Source organism: Puntigrus tetrazona, chromosome 9 (genome assembly GCF_018831695.1).
Source record: "Puntigrus tetrazona isolate hp1 chromosome 9, ASM1883169v1, whole genome shotgun sequence".
Classification (NCBI taxonomy): Eukaryota; Metazoa; Chordata; class Actinopteri; order Cypriniformes; family Cyprinidae; genus Puntigrus; species Puntigrus tetrazona.
Genome location: NC_056707.1, coordinates 22784085 through 22791693, shown reverse-complemented (window position 1 = coordinate 22791693; position 7609 = coordinate 22784085). Strand labels below are relative to the sequence as shown.

The window sequence follows — 7609 nt, the reverse complement described above, 5'->3', positions numbered from 1 at the left end:
ATAAATGCAATGTAATATTCAATATATCACCCTGCACTAACTAGCACGACAGCCTTATTTTCTGCCTCAATTCAACCCAGCAAAGCTAAACTTAACGGTTTGGTTTTCCACATAGAAAACTTTTTGTGACAACAATAATGGTCGAAACCGAGAGAAGGCTAGAATTGGTTTAGCAGCTGGCCTGGATTAATGCCCAAACACTTGTCAGCAAGCAAATAATAGATGTGTCTTGAGAGTCAGGGAGCAGAAAACAAAGGCTGGATCGGGTTATGGGCACTACCTGTTCTGGGGTGTTCAGGTGGAGGCAAGAAACAATGTGTAGGCCGGAGGCCAAGGGTTCAGTCTGGATCTGGATAAAGTTGCACATGGGAATCAGGTTAGAGGTTATTCCTCTGGGAGCGGTTACAGTACAGATGAAGAGAAAGAATAAGAGATAGAGTGCCAATAGGAGAAAGATAGACAAGATTTTGCACAGCTACAGTCTAAATATATCAGCATGCTGAGCAACAGTAACAAAAACAGCCAACCATACATTTAAGATTTGTAGTGCAGTTTCTACACCTTGGTATCTTACAGAATCGGTACTATAAAAATATGATTCAACAATTTTAACAATAAAAAAGCTGTAAAAATACTACGGTACCATTAATGGACTTTAGTTTAAGGGCCAGTTCTCACAATTAGCTACAATTTTGCCTCAAACTAATTTGCTGCTGAGTAATAGTTGGCAAGGTAGTTGTTCGGTTTAGGTATGAGGTACGATTAAATGATCTGAAATGTGGTAATGCGTTTGTTTTATAAGTACTAATAAACAGCCAATATGCAAGTAATATGAATGCTAATAAGCAACTAGTTAATAGTGAGAATTGGTCTCTAAAGTATTACCCTGTTGACTGGTTATGGGTACATCCGCTTAATATATAAAATAAATCCCCCAAAAAAGTTTTACAGTAAAATACTGATAAATTTACAACTTTCATTGAAAAGAACAATTCATCTTATAATTTACAATAATAAAAAAAAACATACAGGACGTCACAGAATCCCATGTGTGCTTTCTGTTTTGATTTCAATAAGTACATTTCTTCTTTTTTTCCTTATCAGGTATTTATATTGCAGTTACATTTAATGCTGCTTAAATGAATGTTTATTCAATTATTTTAGTGTCATGCACGACTTCTATATATTACTATGCACCTCACCTGCAGAAAAGTAACCAGAATAAAATATCTTAAATAATGAAGCAATTTATTATTCCCCTTAAAACCATACTATTACGCTAATAATTCCAAAATCACAATTATGACAGGTAAAAGATGAATGCTTAATATTATTTATGATTCACGCAACACCTGATTTATTTAATTTGTTTCAGTGAATCACTTTTACATTTTTTTTATGTAACATTTTTTACATTTTTGCTTTAGGTATATTTGAAGTTCGCGGGCCCCCCACCGACTTGATTCCGCAAAATGTTTAAAATCCCGTTCTTTGTGCTCAGCGCAAGAAGAGAAAATGATGACGACGGCCTACAGTACGCCTCTAAATTTGATATAGTAAAATACCCGGGCCTACTCAGCTCCACTTAAGGCAACCTCTGGCAATTTCTACCGTTCACATCCCTTCTCAGACATTAGAGCGCAGTAACAGAGCGATCAGTGGCTGTGGTCGGCCCTGACACTACGTTGACCCGTGCGGTCAGTCTGTGCTGAAAACCACAGCGTCTGCCGTTCACATCGGCTCGACAGAACGTGGCTTTTTCCTGAAACACACTGCACGCTTTATAACAACTCTCGGGAAGCATACAGGGTCGTTGTGTATAAAAATAAATTGCAAACAGCGTTCAGCGAATCAGCACATTTTCTGGTGTTACACAGGAATGCATGAGATTGTGTAATTTGGTTCCCGCCTGACCGAATAAATATCCGATAATATAAATACCCCTGCAGTCAAAACGGGCTCCGAGCGCTGCAGGCGCATTAAAAATGCAGTTTTCCCAGAAATAAAAATGAACTGCATGCTACCAAAAGCCCCTACGAGTGTGCTTGCGTGTTTTCCGGCCCCTTATTGTTAAATTGCTTTAAATTCGACGATGAAAAAGGGTCGATGTCAGTCAGTTGGCTTCTTAACCCAACAGGCATCAATTGTGCGATGCATTTCAGGAGGCAGAATACGGGGGACGTCGGTACGGCTTTGTAGAGGGAGCAGAATTAAGACGTTACAGGCCTAATGAGCCCTAAACCACCAAAGAAGAGCAGCCGACTCAGCAGAAAAACACAGACTGCAGTCGCCCGGGGTAAAAGAAACAAGGAGGATCACAGCGTCTCTGCCTCTGCATACTAACACAGCTCACACAATTACCACGCTCTTTCATGCGGCGGTGTGAGAAGATCACCATCATCATCCTCATTCACATAAACAATGCTGATGCATGTAAACAACTATTGCCTTTATCTACTAATTACGCTTTTAAAACAAGTGGGGTTTTTTTTTTCCATGCACTGGCCAAATTTCAGATTTTGCACTATTTGGCTTTTTCCATTATGTTTCAGACTCGAGGAGGAAAAGTGCTTCGTTTTAACTGTACCGTGAATCCCAATGTTTTCTCAGAAATCTACATTTTAGCAGCACTTACATAAACCCAACTTTACCATTCATATCCGTTTATTAAGGATTTTATAGCGGGTTATGTTCATATATCATTTGCGTGATTTCTGTAACAATTAACTCCCAAATATTTATTTTTATAAATATTTTAATAATATATATTTTTTGGTTTATGGTTGTTGAGAGTATTTTCTAGTTTGCGGATGAATATTTAAACATGTATACAGGTCAAAGACGTTCAAAATTCACAAAGATTTATGGCCATAGAAAGCACATTACATTTAAGTGTCTACTTTAAAGGTTTTAAGTAAGTTTTTGGAGAATAAAGTGTCAAAATAATGGTTGAAATAATGTTACACTGTCATTCAGTGTATCACAATATTATACAAAAATTCAAACAACACATATAAAATTTTATTGTGTGTTAAATGAGTAAAAATGAGTAAAAAACCTAGGATAGAGGTGATTTAATAAAAATGTAAAATTACAACTAATTAGTATTTAGGTTGAAAGTAATTTGTCTTTTAATGTGTACAGTTAATACATTTTTGTTGTAAATATGCCTTTGTGGAACAACAACAGTTTAAAGCAACATTACACTTTTTTTTTTTATGGTTAAACCCTTTTTTTCGTCTTTGACCCATACACATCTTTCAACAAAAAGAGCTGTGATCACCGACTTCATTCAACGCTCAGATTTTAGCTCTGGAGAATTATGCGAATTAGCACATTTTTAATATGATAAATGCCCTATTGCAGATTTAAACATCTTTCATAAAACACAGTGACTCGAAACCGAAACGACTTTCTTATGATTGCTCTGACTCAAAGATTAGCCAATAACTTTTCCTGATTCGCTGCTTATTAATAGATAGTAAGGCAGTTGTTAAGTTTAGATATGGGGTAGGATTGAATGTAGAATAAGGTATTAATAAGTGCATAATTACTACTAATAAGTGGTTAATACTCTAGCATGCCAATAAGCAACTAGTTAAGAGACCCTAAAATAAAGTTATGATCAACATGAGGGTGAGTCGATGACGTCCATTTTCATCTTTTAAAGATAACGGACCGTCATGTTTCACAGCACCTGTAAGGAAATCTCTCATGCACGTCAGCACTCTACTCCTGCTAGAAAACCGTGCAGTCACCAAATCAATGGCCATCTCTCAAGCGACCTTATTAATATCATCCAAACATGATTTATTATTTATTGCACCTGAATGTCTACAAGGGTCCGGGGCTGTCTGATGGATATCTGCGCGACAGCAGCCCATTATTTCCAGCATGTCATATTGAATTCTGCAGGAGTGCACTCAATTTTCCCTGAGCTGCAGGCCCGGGGCCAGGGGCCAGTTTCGCCGGGGGGCCGCCACAACGGCACGGGGAAATCTGACAGGATCTCGCTCTGTCAAAATTACATTTCAGTCAGTTGGAGACGGGCCCCTCTGCAAGCCGCTAATGGATTGCTCTTTTTCTTTTTTTTTTTTCCCCGCTGACGGAATAGGGAATCGATGACATCATGGCTGCGGGGACAACGGCTCCGGATTCAATGAGCGTTGATGACTGTTTGAGAAGCATCAAGCCTTGATCTGTGCCTGAACCTTTGGTAATGAGGAAGATCAATTTTGATTGTTGTAGCTGATGATCTATGAGGCTGAGGGCAATTTCATATTCATGCCGAGGCGGCCGTTTTGTGGCGTCTAATTGAGCATAGGCTTGATTAAAATTCATCTCGCTCCATGCGGCCTCTATTTTAGGGAGGTTCGAGTAACAGCTCTGTCACCCAAATTGGCTCCGGCGAAAAGTTCGAACTTGTTAATCAGCAGGGGGAGCCGTAATGTACCACTGGGAACGGGGGTCTTCGAAAAGATGACAAGCTCCACATTCGAGTAAACATCAATCTGATTTAACAAGACAATGCCGTTAAAGGAACCTGAGGGGATTTATTAAAATGACACACGCTAAGAGGTGTGGGATTGAGTATTTCACGCAGAATGGCAACCCAAGTGGCGCGATGTGGATCAGTTTGGCGCGTTGAGGCAAACGGGGTGGTATTTTACGGAAAGGGAGAATTTGTTACTGAAGACAGAAAATCTAAACTCTGATGTGTCGCTTAAGCTCCGCCTGTTTTGCAACTAAATGAAACCACTGATGGCCTCTATAAATAATAATGATAAAAATAAACATTTAAGGCTGAAAAAATAAAGGACTGAAAGTATGACTAATATAAAAACTATTATCATCAATAAATAGCAATTAATAAAAAACAAAAAACATTTAAAAACATACAAAAATTTAATTAAATTAAATAAATATATATATATTTATTTATTTAAAAAAATTTTTACTGAAAAAAATTAATAAAAATCTTTAAACAAGCAAACAAACCCATAGATGCATATCCAGCCCTCAAATCGAGGTACAGTCAGCTCTATGCCCTGGATTCTCAACATCACATGTCCCGAAAAGAGTGATTAGCCAGTTTCTCGTTTAGAAAGGCTCCTCATCTGCAGACAACAGGCCAGCAAGCGTCCAACTGTGAAATGGAGCCAACTGAAAAGAAACACTGGAGTTTTGTTTGAATGTGATGGATTACTCTCTCCGTGGAAAAAAAGGTGGCAGAGGAATAGAGGTGGTTCCTCTAAGCTTCTTGTGCACGATAACTTGCAATTACGTTAAGCATGGCACTCAGAATGAACCCTACCAAGACAGACAGTCGGTCTTAATCCCCCCTTTCATAGTGGCTGCAAATTACATATTGCTAAGGATCAGTTACATTACGAAAATATTACAAGTGATTCTAGCGAATTATCTATAATGACCACAATGCAGTGTGCTTCCAGGGAGCCGTTTAAACTGCCTATGGAAACGTCAAACAATAACAAAGGCACCCGTCAAACAATAACAGCATGTCGTTAAATACTCTGTCATTCTACATAACTGTTGTAGCGGTAAAAATAACTTCTGCTGCTATGGTTACAATAACTACACAAAAATAAGTCAGCACATTGTTAAGAGCAACAACTAAATAAGTAAATAAAATAAAAGCAAACTAATAATAATAATAATACATATTTTAATTTAATACATTTAAATAATATCTAAATATTTATTTGTTTAGATTAATAAATTGATAGTGATTCTTACTAAATTATTACAAAATAAATAAAACAATTTAGAAACTAAAAGCAAACTAATAGCTAAATATCTAAATATTTAGTTTTATTTGAGCACATTTACAATACATTTAAATCTAAAATACATTTTAAAAAATCTAAAATATATGTAGATTATTAACAAATGCATAATAAAAAAGCATCAAACGAAAAAAACATATTTCATATAACTTAAAATTGCCCCAAACTTCAGTGTGCAGTGTCATAAATCTTAAAGAGTGCTTAAGACAGCCAGTTGTTATCTTTCTAAAAATGCAGCGTAAAACTGACTCGCTGACAAATTAATTTTCTTAATTTTATGCAAATGAGCAGCAACCAATGAAATGTAGTCAGGTGAAATGCTGACTGTTAGACACTAATGACACCTACTTAGGCTATTTAAGTCTGAACGCACCTTTCAAAGAGAAAAATTAGGTCTTGGCCTTTCGCACCGACACCAGCAACTCAACACAACAGAAACGCTCACCAACTCTACAGACTGAGAAGCAGGTCTCATTTACAGCATCTCTTCCAGTCCGGCATCGACTTCAATGCTCACGGACATCGCTGCAGTCTCTGTCCAGGCAGATCTTCCCATCCACTGACGTCAGCAGATGAATGAATGCAGGGTGCAATCTAGCAGCCTTCGCCACTGCACAGCCGCAACCCCGACGCAAAAGCGGGATCGATGGGGTCCGGTGGTGGAAATGGATTGCAGAGGTGCGCTGTCGGTGTCGGCTGCGAACAAGAGGCCCTCCTCTCACATACCGATTCACTTACGATGCATCCTGGGCCGCCCGAAGCAATGCTCGCTACTCTTAACATGGCACATTCTGAGTAAATGAAAAGCACTGGAGTAATCTGGTGCTGATCTACCTTCGCACTGGGAGTTCAGGCAACGGACGTGACTCAGGAGATGATCTGGATCTTCTCAAAAAAACCATACTGCACGTGCATCAGCTCTGCGTTCAGATGGAGCTCGTGTTTTCAGGAAACAGTTTAAAGAGGGAAAAAAAATGATCTGAGATGGTCCACGACTTTTTTTTTGAGCTGTTAATCCTCTCTTTAAACTACAAGAAGGTTGAACAGAATTTGTGGACTTCTTTCAGCACTGATTTGGAAGGAAGAGAGAAAAAAAGCAAGAAAGAAAAGGAAAAAGGAAGAAAGAAAGAATAGTTCTAGTAGAAATAAACTAAAGATACTATATTAATATAATATTGATTGTTTAATAATACAACTATTAAGTATAAACCTGCATCCAAGTACAAACTTAGATACAAAACTCTCTTTATTTATTTAGACAGTACAGAATAGAATTTAAATTGGCCATGACATAAAAATAATCATCAGTATCAGCCAATATTTTATGTGTGAAAATACACGAAGCGACGAAAGGTGAATAACTGCCGGCTGAAAGCGGGGCAAAATGTTGCGCAAATTCAGTTTGACAAGGTTTACGTGACAACCAGTGCATTTGTGAATCAAAAAAAACCCCCAACAAATATGACGCATTCATATTTGTCTTTTTAATGATGATCTGGAAAATCAGGACGAGACAGGACAGGAATCTGATTCTCTCTTACGACAGACACAGCAGAATTGATTTTGTTCTTGACTCAACACTCTCTGATAAGAAAGATTTCACATATGTTAATAATCGAATGAAAATGCCAATCCCGCGCGAGTGGCTGATGCTATGAATTCACGCGTGAAAAATGACAATGTGTGGGCCTACGTTTACACGGTGCGTCTTATTACGAATCGAAATTAAACTGAAAAATCGAACTAGTCTAGCGACATGCATAATGTTGCTTTTACCTTTCAAATATTTGTCATGATCGCTC

The 7609-nt window shown here is 37.8% G+C and overlaps 1 protein-coding gene across 4 annotated transcripts in view; it reads right to left on the bottom strand.

The window, feature by feature from the left end:
- adarb1b (adenosine deaminase RNA specific B1b) overlaps positions 1–7609 on the bottom strand; it is a 139636-nt gene that overhangs the window by 96869 nt on the left and 35158 nt on the right. The window lies entirely within an intron of this gene.